The following is a 12,988-nucleotide window of genomic DNA, read 5'->3' as shown; positions in this document are numbered from 1 at the left end:
CTCTAAAGTACAACTACTGGAATACAAAATATCAAAGGCAACAACCTATAACTAACTAAAGGAACTTGAAAAATAAATCATGAAGAGATGTAAAGCACAATGTGATACAAAAAGCTATAACATTCTTGTAATTGATGTTGTTTGTGTAGGGATTTCTCATAATATGGTCTCCTTAAGCATTTAAAGTAAGACAGGTTGTTTCTAGCAACAATTCATTAGAATAGTTATTTTTTCAGTAATAATTACTCTCTAATGCTGGTTTCACTGGTGGTTACACTGTATTTGATTTTGTATAAAATGTTTTGGAGCTCAAATCTGAAACCAAAAAGGTTCTATACATATGTGTCGAAAGAAGATTGGTGCTATATATACACCATAAAACTCCCATATGACCCCTTTTGTTATGTGGTATGCCAGCAATGAAGAGGCTTCTCTTGGTCTGTTGTTATATGATTCTATTACACTCGGTGGATGTTCATGTAGGCACAATTTTGTTAAAAATTTTATCCTGGCCTCTCACATTATGTGCAACATAGAAGAACAAAAAGAAAATAGGATGCATAATTAATAATATAGTCATCATTATATCAACATGGATGCTTTGATTTCCTCCAACATAACTCCGATTTGAGTCCGAGTACCGACTTAGTTCATATAAAATGGATCTTGCCAATTTGATTTAGTCCTCATCGTCATAACTTGTAGCCATGAACTGGTTTTTCCAATGATATTCAAATGACATTTTTTTGCATATAGAAGAACGCATTGAGATAATTTTGTATCAAATATATGAGTATAAAAAGTATATGCAAGTGATGTTAGTTTGATAAGTTGACCATGGTACAAACCTAGTCAATTAACTCCAATACTTGCTCCATCACTCATCAACAACCCACTCCACAAACTCCTTTATATAACATTTGGCAAAATATTATGCACATCCATAAAACAGCCTAGCAAATTTAAAAATTTAGCCCAAAAATATTTAACTGGATTTCGCCAGATTTATCCAAATAAAGAAGAAGAAAATTTACTATAGCACTGGTTGCATTGTGACAAGACTAAAATAATTACATATATTCACTCTCCAACACATATTCTTTCGACTGATTTGCTTTATTCTTATTATAGACTTATAGAATTTTCTATCTCAAATAATTTACATCAAATATGCTTCAACCAAATAAGTTTGTTAATGATAGCAAGATCTCTGTTTTCTGCATGACACATTATTCTTAATATAAAATATGTAGATAGAAAGTGATAGAAGCTAGGTTTGGCATAAGGGATGATGCGGTAGGCACGAAGGTGTTTGTGGGAGACAAATCTAGGTCTAACCATAAAATCGAACTCAAAAAATCATGCAAAAAGTGATTTACAATTCTAATTCATAAAAATTAATTAATCAATGAGATAATATAAATAATAAAATACAGGAAAGGTATTAATGAATTGGCACCCATTCTATAGCAGCTAGTGTTGTAATGAATCGAGATCGAACTACATTGCTAGATATATTTTGTCATCTATATGCCGATACCAAGTTAACTTATAGGTTTCCAATGCAAGAAATATACGCATCACATAGTGATTATTGTCCCTTACCAAAAAGAATAAATAATTGATTGAATTTACTATCTAATTGTCTAGTCATACAACAATTAATTGTCTAATTGTTGAGTTTTCGTAGAATAACTAATCATCTAGAATTGTTATTGTTGGGGAAAAAAATGGATTGCCCCGAAGCACATGGGCACACCACCGGCACATGACACTAGGCGCCCGACCCCAAGGCGCCTAACCAAGGCGCCCACCTCACGACGCGCCCGACCTCAAGGCGCCCACCTCACGGCGCGCCCGACTTCAAGGTGCCCACCTCACGGTGCGCCCGACCTCAAGACACCCGACCTCGGCATCCCCGACCTTAAAGCCCTGTGGCCCTGCAGCCCTAGTCTCAGCCAAGCCGATCCCGATCGACTTCGACCCTGAAGGAGACCCAGTCAGAGAACGAGGCAAACTCCAGGGCCCCGTCCCGCAATCCCCGCCTGAACGACTGTCAACAATCAATGCACATGGTCTGCACGGATCTTCGGCTTACTCAACAATAAATGCGCATGCTCTCCACGGATCTCCGGCTTACTCAAAATCTCAAGCCATCCACGGCAACCGGTTGACTCACTCAACTCTGTCAAGTCACCCACGGCACTTCGTTAATTCATACGGTCACGCCCAATCATAACAGTAACTCACCTAATTCGCCCAGTCACATCATAGGTAACCCTGTACCCCTCCTATAAAAAAGGAACCTCTCCCTCTGGAGGGGGGATTCTGATCCTAACTCTTAAGCTCCTATACATAGTCCATCTCCTTCTCCAAATAGAGCCCCCTCTGACTTAAGCATCGGAGGGCTGGCGCCGGAAACCCCGGCCACCGGCTTTTTGCAGGTTCCCCGAAAGACGGGCTACCGTCCACACCGGAGCTCCTCCTCCTCGGCCAGTGGTCACCCCCAGGTCCAATTTCCAGCACCAGTTGGCGCTAGAGGAAGGGCCCGGGCTGCATCCATGAAGCTAAGGAGCAAAGGAGCCTCTGACGCCTCCCGGCGTCCCGCGCTAAGTCCTGGACACTAGTCCAGAACTCGCCGCCAAGACCTCCAGCGGACCCAGTCCCCCAAGTCCAGTCGAAACAATTCAACATTCTGGTACAGGAAGTTCAAGCTTTGGCCACAGTAGTCCAAGGCCTGCAGCGTGTGGAGGCTCTCCCTACGCCGCCTCCACAGGATGCCCGACCGAGCTCAGATGCCCCAGCCAAGTTTGGGATGCCTCGCCACGTTGACATCGAGTCTGGTCTTGATCTCCATCAAAGACCTCGACCAAGGTCGGGATGCCCCGCTGAGTCGACAGCGAGCCCAAGCTCCATCGACCTCGGGAAGCGTCGCGGGGTCGACAGCGAGCCTGAGCTCCCTCGACCTCGTGCACGGTCCCCCGACTAAGGTCGGGACGCCCCGCTGAGTCGACAGCGAGCCCAAGCTTCCTCGACCTCGGAAAGCATCGCGGGGTCAACAACGAGCCCGAGCTTCCTCGACCTCGTGCACGGTCCCCCGACTAAGGTCGGGACGCCTCGCTGAGTCGACAGTGAGCCCAAGCTCCCTCGACCTCGGAAAGCGTCGCAGAGTCGACAGCGAGCCCAAGCTCCCTCGACCTCAGGAAGCGTCGCCGAGTCGATAGCGGGCTAAGCCTCCCTCGACCTCGCGCGCGATCTTCCGACCAAGCTTGGAATGCTCCATACTGCCAATCTCCAGCTCGATCTTCACCTACCTCAGACTTCTCCAAACAAAGGCCTGGCCAAGTTCGAATGCCGACCTAGGCCGAGATGGCCTGCAACGACGACCTCGAGCTCTGCCCGATGATGTCCCGACCGGGCTCGGGAATGCTAAATCACTGGCCGTGAACTCAAGTTATGCCTGATGACGCCTCGACCCAGTTCAAGATCAAGGAGCATGCAAGCTCCGACGGCGACTCGACCTCGGCCTACACTATTGAGTCCGAGCTCAAGAACTTAAGAGGTTCTTCCGGAGACCGAGCCCAAGGACTTGGTGAAATTTTTCCGGAAGTCGAGACTAAAGGGCTTACCGGGACCTCTTCAAAGCCGAGCTCAACGACTTGGCGAAATTTCTCCGGAAGTCAAGACTAAAGGGCTTACCGGGACCTCTTCAAAGCCGAGCTCAACGACTTGGCGAAATTTCCTCGGAAGATGAGCCTAAGGGCTTAGCGGGACCTCTTTAGAGCTGAGCCTAACGACTTAGCGAATTCTACCGGAACCTAGGTCTAAAGACTTAACCGAGCTTAAAGACTTGGAGAAGTTCGCCAAACAAGAACTCAACTCAGGCAATCAAAGATAATAGCTTATTGATTGCACAAGTGGAAGCACACGATAGAAAATGAAAAAGAAAGTTTTTCATTGATAAAGGCCCGAAGGCTAAGTACAAAATTTGGGTTCGGCCGTACAATAACTGTGAAGGCCAACCTCATTTACAAAAAAGAAGAAGAAACTAAGTCCTAAAAGGCAGCGGAGGGAGCATCATCGGCTTCGGGGTCGTCCACAACGATCACCTCGAAAGCTTCAGCAAGAGCTGTCCCCAGATCATCTGCAACGACCTCAGTAGGGGCCCCGTTGACGGCCTCGAGAGCACCTTCGGGCACCTCCTCGGCAGCGCCCGCGGCAACCTCTCTAGGAGGAACGCCCTAGGCTGTCTCCTCGGCTGCCTCGGCTTCAGCCCCGGCCCCAGGGCTTGCGGGCACACTGTCGATCCTGTCATCGGAGCCCGCATGCTCACCCTCGCCCTCGCCTTCATCCTCGTCCGCAGCAAGCTCCACTCTGGGATGGATACCTTTAAGGTCGAGCTGGGGGCAGTACCGCTGCATCTGCCTTCGGAAGTTCTCGAAACCGCGGATGAATCCATCCACGGCCTCTTCCTCCATTAAATCACGGAACTCTTCTGACTCCTGAAAGAGTTGCACCGCATCTCGGGCCTACTCCAGTGCCCTTTGTTCTCGAGCCTCGAGCTGCTCGATTTTCAGCCGGGCGACCCCCGCCTCGTACTCATGACCGGCGATTGTGGAGCGGGCTTCGACCAGACGCGCCTCGGAGGCGCGCAGCTCCGACCTCGCCAAAGCATGCGAGGCCTTCTCCTCTTCGAACTGCTCGACCGCCAATCGCCGCTCGGCCTCAGCAGCCTCCATCCTCACGATGGCCTCCCTTCGCGAGGCCTTGGCCTTGCCAAGCCTCCTCTCTGCCTCCTCCAGCAGTCTTTGGCTCCTCCGGGCCTTATCATGATAGTCAACCGCCACAAAGATCAACAGATCGACTTCGTGGAGATGCTGTAAAAAAGCGAAGAAAGAGATAAGCAAAGGCCAAGAGTTCGAAAGATTACAAAAGTTAAGGCAAGAAGTCAACTTATCCGGATGGCGGAGCAGTAGGTTTGATCTACAAGACCGCCAAGGTCGGCAGCCTCAAACTCCACTCAGTCGACCGAAAGTAGTGCACAGCGGAACACCTGGCGCGAATTTGGGCGTCGTGGAGGGCCGAGTCATCCTCATAGACTACCCATTCCGGGCAGAAGGGCCTTCTCTCCGGACGAGCTTCGGCCCTTGAAGAGCTCGGAAGGCTGGGTCTCGCCGAGGTCGGCAATGATGAGCTCAGAACCCCGAGACCGCTGCCCGGTTTGGGGCCCGAGCACCACAAATGGATGACCTGGCGGCTCGATCGCTGGGGAACGGGTGCTGGGCAGGCAAGGGCTATAGTATTCCCTGCAGAGCTCGAGCCCGCGCGCTCGGTAGGGGGAACCTCCTTCCGAATAGGGTCGGAAGTCTTGGCCTCAGAGCCCCTCGCCTCGACGGGAGCAGCGATTGGAGCTGACCTCGCCTTCTTCCTGGGCTCGGGTGGAGCCCCCCCAGCCTCGACTGTCCTCTTCTTGTACCGGGCATAAAGAACTGAGTCGCTGGTCACCATCCCTGAAATATCTGAAGAAGAAAGGCCCAAGTGTCAGGTCGTCACTAAAAAATGATGGTAAAGAAGAAATAAAGCAAGTAAGACAAAAGACAACAAAACAAAAGAGGAGCAATGCAACTGCTCTTACCTTAGGGGCGCGCCGAGCTCAGGCCAACGTTCACCAAAGCCTCCTTGCTCAGGAGGTCGTTCATAAGAATATTCTCCTCGAGGCCATGAAGAGCGTCGAAGATCTTCTGCTCGTCTTCTGAAAGTCTGGGGAGCTTGTTGGCGTCCTTGAGCCGGGGATGCCCCCACCTCGGGTCGAACCCCCACGTGCGTTAGGAGGAGAGGAAGAAAAATCTCTCCTTCTACCCACAAATGGAAGAAGGAGCACCTCGGAAGAGTGGCCTACCGCCGCGAAGGGTGAGGTAGAGCCATTCTCCGTCCGCCGGGTTGGACTTCAACATAAAACACCGACGAAAAACATTTACCGAGGTCGGCAACCCATGCGCGAGACAGAGGGATAAGAAGCCGACAATGGTCCTCCATAAGATCGGAGCGAGCTACGTTGGGACGAGCTGATACGCCATCAGGAGCTCATTCACAAACCCATGCAGGGGGAATCGTAGACCGGCCTAAAGTGTCTCTACGTATACCCCAATTCGGCTCGGAGGAGGACTCGTCACTTGGTCCCCCAACCCCGCAGGCTCAAGGCGAAACTCGCTTGGGGGAAAAAACCAGCCGCGGATCAACTCCAACTCCTCCTCGATCAAATCGGATCCGACTTCGTCCGGACTGCGACCCATCCCCAAAAGGAAAACAGAGAAGGAGGAAGACAAAAAAGAAAGAAAGGCAAAAACCCCCCGAGCAAACGTGGGTAGAAGACCTACTATGGGTTCCACCGGAAATGCCACCGACCAGAAATGGGAGACCAAAACAACCGCCGGAAATCGCCTTGAGGCACTGCCGGGAAGAACTGGGCAACGACTGGAAGAAGGAAGAGAAGGGAAATGAAGGAAAGAGAAGGCAACAGCAGTGGCGGCCAAATAAGGGCTTTTAGGGTCAAGTCTGGGGTTTTCATAAACCCTCCTGACGGTCCAGATCGACAAGACCAGATCCCACCTTATGTCCAGATCGCACCACGTGTCAGCTCCAAGAATCGAAGCGGCGTATCAACCTGGATCGACGCTTTAAAAACAGAATCGAGGCGCCGTATTGTCGGATCCTAGAGCCTCATCATGAGCCCACGGCCCGGAGCAACCTCGAGAAGCAGAAGGGCGTCGCCTCATCCCCTCGGACCTCCATTAAAGAAGCCCCGAAGCGTGCGGAACGGTGGAGCGATTTAAAGCTGCCTGGCCCCACCAACATAATAAAGGCAACTACTTCCTTCGCCCGAGCTTGCAAGCGGCTCGAACTCGGAAGTCGGGAGGTAGTGTTGGGGAAAAAAATGGATTGCCCCGAAGCACATGGGCACACCGCTGGCATGTGACACCAGGCGCCCAACCTCAAGGCGCCCGACCTCACGGCGCGTCCGACCTCAAGGCGCTCGACCTCACGGCGCGCCCAACCTCAACGCGCCCACCTCACGGCGCGCCCGACCTCAAGACACCCGACCTCGGCATCCCCGACCTCAGAGCCCTGTCGCCCTGCAGCCCTGGTCTCGGCCAAGCCGACCCCGATCAACTTCGACCTTGAAGGAGACCCAGTCAGAGAACGAGGCAAACTCCTCCACTCTGTCGGGAACCAAGCCTTCCGGGCCCCGTCCCGCGATCTCCACCTGAACGACTGTCAGCAATCAATGCACATGGTCTCCACGGATCTCTGGCTTACTCAACAATAAATGCGCATGCTTTCCACGGATCTCCGGCTTACTCAAAATCTCAGGCTATCCACGGCAACCGGTTGACTCACTCAACTCCGTCCAGTCACCCACGGCACTTCGTTAATTCACACGGTCACGCCCAATCATGACGGTAACTCACCTAATTCTTTCAGTCACATCACAGGTAACCATATATTCCTCCTATAAAAGAGGAATCTCTCCCTCTGAAGGAGGATTCTGATCCTGACTCTTAAGCTCCTATACACAGTCCATCTCCTTCTCCAAATAGAGCCCCCTCTGACTTAAGCATCGGAGGGCCGACGCCGGAAACTCCGGCCACTGGTTTTTTGCAGGTCCCCCGGAGAATACAGCCTGCCGATGTACCGTCCGCACCGGAGCTCCTCCTCCTCGACCAGTGGTCACCCCTAGGTCCAATTTCCAGCAACAATTATCTTATTGTCTAAATTAAATTGTTGCAAATAGTGTTCATTTTTATTTCCATTCTTCATTTTGTTGGGAGGTTGGGAGGCAGAACCATTAGAATTAGAAAGGTTGGTGCATTTTTTAAATCTAAAGATGATGGGCATAGATTTCATGGGAAGTTGTTGTGATAAAACAAAACTGCATCAATGATTTAAAATGAGAGTAAAAGCACAAGTTAATGAATTGCATCACCAACCATCCGTTGGTCGAATAACATAATATCCTACAGATGGAATTATGAACCATACATGAAAACTTTTTTTTTTGGCAGCAGATACTTGAATAACTCTAGTTCTCGGGATGCTCCATTTGAGTTAGGGACATCTTTATCGACTGCTCATAGTGCTGATAAGAAAATCCATTGATTTGAAGCAACTTATGTAATGAGTAATCACAATCCTCCATAGCCTTCTGCAATGTTGGCAACATGGAGGTTGCTAAGTGAATAATGTTTCGTTGCCACCCTTGGCCATTGGATGAATATGGTGGAACTTGGGTGCCATAGAAAAGGGTTGCATCAGTGTGTGATATAAGAATTTAATTAGTTTTAAACTATTACATACTTTAATTTTAGGAAGTATATGGAAGGTATATGGAAGGTATTCCCATAAAAAGAATAAAAAGGAAGTTGCATATACCTTGGAACATTTTAGAGTAATCTTTGTCAAATTTTGATATTCTGGAAAAAAGTCCTTACCTTCTAATATTCATGTGCATATTGAAAACTTTAAACATATATGAATAATCCGAATATCATATATATATATAAAGCAGCGGAAATAGGAATGTATACTTCCTGCCATGGTGAATGTCTTTTATCTTTTAAGCTTTAGCATTAAAGTCTCGATCAAGATAACTTAGTAAGAACACTTTAGTGAGAAAAAGGACTTCGAGTCTTTTTCTAATCTTATGGGATGTACTAGTAGATATACACATGCCCTTTTATAGGCAAGACCAAGGATCCTTGATTTTTTATTGTAATAAATATTAGCATTCGATCTATCACATAATACTAACAGACACAGTACAGATACGTTGATTTTGGTTAACACCACAACTACCTCATAATGATGTGTTTATCAAAAAGGAATGTAGTGTGGGGGCCACCTTAAGGGATAATTATCAATTAAAGTTTACACATATATCTATAAAAATTTGATATTTGCAAAAATCTTTATCATCAATTATTCAACAAGAATATAGAAATTATATAATTTTTTTTATATATTATTTGTGTATTTAATCTTGACTTTCTCCTCTTTTGCAAATTGTTTAAATAGAATAGTTATTGGTATTCCAAGTGTTTGCGTACATGCATCGGTGATCGTTATTTGAGGATGACTGTAAATGCATGAATGATAATGAGCTTCACCCAATTAACTCGCGGAAAATAGAAGTTTGACATCAATTAATAGCAAACTCCCACTCTATCTGTTTTAACTCATTTCGAGCAATTAGAATGAGCAATGTTAAATGGCTGTTACTGTCACGCCCCGGACCCGGATCCGTGACACGGCCGTGCTATTGCCGACTACCGCCCACAATAGCACGCAGCCTCATACATGGGTAACAGGGTAGTCAAACCAACCAAACCTTTATATAAGAAAGCATTCTTAGTACAACATGCTGATCAGTACCTAAATACAGAGCTTCTATGTAGTTTATGTATACAAAAATATACTTGCTTTACCCCAAAAGAAAGAAGCCCTAATAGAAAATTAAAGTGTCTTTGGCAGCTTTCAGTGGTGAGGATCTGAAAAAAAATGTAAATAACGGTATGAGCTACATAGCTCAGTAAGTAATCATACATAATCTTACTGGATCGAACATAATGGTAATCATGTTTATGCAGGATTTGAGAAGTTGACATGCGTATTATCTAATAATCGTCATGGCATAATATGTATGCAATTTAAACAAGCAGTAGTGCAAATCACAAAAATTTTCATAAAATATGCATATGAAACCGTGCCCCCGGCATGCCGTGGTCCATTCTCTCGGATGCTACTGCGAAGTCAGTCTCGGCGGGGCAGGCCCAGTTACTATTCAGCCACTGGCGGGGCAGGCCCAGTTACTATTCAGCCACTGGCAGGGCAGGCCCAGTTACTATTCAGCCACTGGCGGGGCAGGCCCAGTTACTATTCAGCCACTGGCGGGGCAGGCTCAGTCATTCTCAGTAGCATCTTTGAGCCCATTATAGTGCCTCTGGGCTAGCTAAGACTTTATAAACTTACATACATGATTAAAATATCAGCATCATCATGTTGCATACATAGCCATAACTTTTGGGATCATGCAAGTTACTTATGCATTGTAACATATCATGCATGAAACATATATACTTAAAAAAAATGCTGAGGAAACATTAATAACATGACATGATCCATAACAGGATTAGAACAGGTTACTTACTCTCTTCACAAATCATGTATACAATTCAAATTGTATGAAAAACACTGGTTCATCTTATAAAACGTAATACAAGATCTACGATAAGATTAAGACAGATTACTTACATCAATTCGCTTTCCAAATTGCTCAAGTCCAGGTGACAAATCCTTAATCACCTAAAACAACATCATAGGGTTTACATTATTCCCCATTTATTTATTATAAAATCTCTTAGTTCATCATACTATGAACTTACTTGCTTGGGTCCTATCCAAGGATTTAGCCCAAGTCCAATTTGAAGCCTTTGGGGTTCGATTTAAAACCAAATTGGGTCCACATGGGTTGATTGGGTTTTTAATTAAAGGATTGGGCCTCGTTTATAATTGGGTCCAACCTTTTCTAGCCAATTGGATCCTCTGATTTGGTCAATGTGGCCCATTTGGGCCTGAGTCAGGATTAGCCCAAGGTCAATTCGACCTTCTGTCAGTTGAATTGGGCTTGAATTGGGCCTGATTTACAATCAATTAGGTCTGCTGAGACCAACTCAGATTAATTGGATTCGGACCCAATTTAATTTGGGCTTAATTCGGTTCAGATTTGACCCAATTTGCAGTTTGGGCTCGTCCAGACTTAGCCCAATCTAATTGAGCTCGGATTTAGACTTGCCCAGTCTAATTGAGCTTAGGTTAGTCAAATTTGGCTAAACCCCCTCTTTTTATATTATTTTTTTTCTTTCTTTTTCTTTTTCTTTCCCTTTTTCTTCCCTTTTTCTTCTCTTCTCCTTCTTCTTTTCTTCTCCTTCCCGAAGCTTCCTCTCCTCCCTTCTCTTTCATCCCGATCTCCCCCTTCCTCTCTTCTCCGACGATGGGAGCACGACGAGCGGAAAGGGAGGACGGCGAGCGGAAGAAGGCCGGGCCACAACCGGCGGCGTCCTCGGCCGAGCCTGGGACGACGGTGCTCGCGGCCGAAGCCGGCGGCCGCCGCACACGACGAGGAGGATGAGTCTCCTCTTCCTCTCTTCTTTTCCCTCTTCCTTTCTTTCTTTCATTCTTCTTCTTTTCTTCAACCTCCCTTCACCAACCCCATATTCTCTCTCTCTCACTCCCAAACCCTCTCTCTTCCTCTCTCCATTCTTCCCCTGTGAAGGAAGAAGGGGGGTTTGGGAGGGCCGAGCCACAGTCGGCGGTGTCACGGCCGGGCTCGCGACGTCCACAGCCGCGCCTGCGGCGGCCTTCTCTTCTCCCACGGGGAAGAGATGCCGGGAGAAGCCGGCGGCACTGCGGGATGTCCGCGGCCGCTCCCTTGGTCTGCCAGCAGCCGACGCCCGCGCCGACGGGATCACGGCTGAAGCCGATGGCCGTCGCCGGTGGCTCTCGGCCTGCCAACAATCCCCTTCCTCCCTTCTTTCTTTGTTTCTTTGTTGTCTTGCACAAAACAGGGGGAGAGAAGGCAGGGGGCTTACCTGGCTTCCGAAGGGGATTGCAGTGCCCCGTGCTCCAGTGCCTCCACTCCATCGCCTTTGCCGATTTAGGGGTTCCTCAGATTTTTGGAGAGAGAGCCAGTAGGGTTTAATAGATACTCTTAAGAAGAAGGGGGGGGGGGAGCGAGTGTCACGCCCAGCTTCTTCTTGGTGAGGAGCTTGAACAGCTGGGTCCTCCTCTGATCCCCCACCTGTCCCTAGTCACATCCATGCATAAAGCATGGGGTGGCAGCCATCAACAATGGGCCCCAGTTAGGTCCATTAGGTATCCTGGCCCAATGCTCGAGTACGGGCCCAAAAAGGTATTGGGCCCAGTTAGCCTATTAGATGTCATGGCCCAATGTTCAAATACGGGCCCAAAAAGAAGTAATTGGGCCCAGTTGAATTTTGGGCCCAGGTATTACATCCTACCCCCCTTAAAATAAATTTCGTCCTCGAAATTAAACATACCTCAGGTGGACCGATGTAGCGAGGACTCATTTTGCCGTATTGCCCGAATCGGACAACACTCCTCGAAAAGGACATTTTTAGGTAGACAAAGTTTCCATCCAAAAATTTCAGTTCTCATAGCTTAATAAGAATCGCCCGGTAGGGGGCCCTGAAGATGGGTCCCTTTCCTAAGATCGATGGTGAATTCGATTTCTCAACCAGGGGTAATTCCTGATAATTCATCAGGGTAAATGTCTGAGTATTCCTTATTTCTTATAGCTACCTAGCAGTCAAGAGTTTAGGATGAAACTGAAATAAATTGCTTTCTTCGACTAAGGTATTATGACAATCTTAACATATTATGATACTCCTAACTACCCATTATCCCAAATTTTTACGGTTATAGTCTTGTTAAACCTAGAGCTCTGATAGTTACAATCTTCACTTTTTACTTTAAAAAATAACTTTCAAAAGTATTGCTAAAAATTTATTTACAGCATTTTTCTTGTTAGTCAAGCTTGTAGGAGGAATACTTGCTAAATCATTTGTTGAGGTCGAAGCCTAGATCTTTGGCCAGACGAAGTACTGAAATTGGGGCTTGCTAAACCGGGAGAAAGAATTTCCATAGATATATTTCTTCAAATGCCAGAAAAAAAAAAGTTTACATGCAGTACTTTTCTTTTTGATATATTACATGCAAAATTTTCTGAAAAAATAAATATTCAAGTGATTGACTGCTCGGACCAGGCCTGACCGGTCCGGTCCGCACCGGCCGAAATCCCTTTCTAATCCGAGGCCGTACCAATCAAGGATTCAAGATAGAAAGTGTGAGAAACAAAACCCGAGACGAACCGCAGCAGTCGACAGCATGATTAAAAATAAAATAAACAATTCAT

Source organism: Phoenix dactylifera, chromosome 1, assembly GCF_051530095.1.
Source record: "Phoenix dactylifera cultivar Ajwa chromosome 1, Ajwa_hap1_PhDact_Kaust_v1.1, whole genome shotgun sequence".
In the NCBI taxonomy this organism is placed as follows: Eukaryota; Viridiplantae; Streptophyta; class Magnoliopsida; order Arecales; family Arecaceae; genus Phoenix; species Phoenix dactylifera.
The sequence above is the reverse complement of the archived record's forward strand: the minus strand, read 5'-3'. Positions refer to the sequence as shown.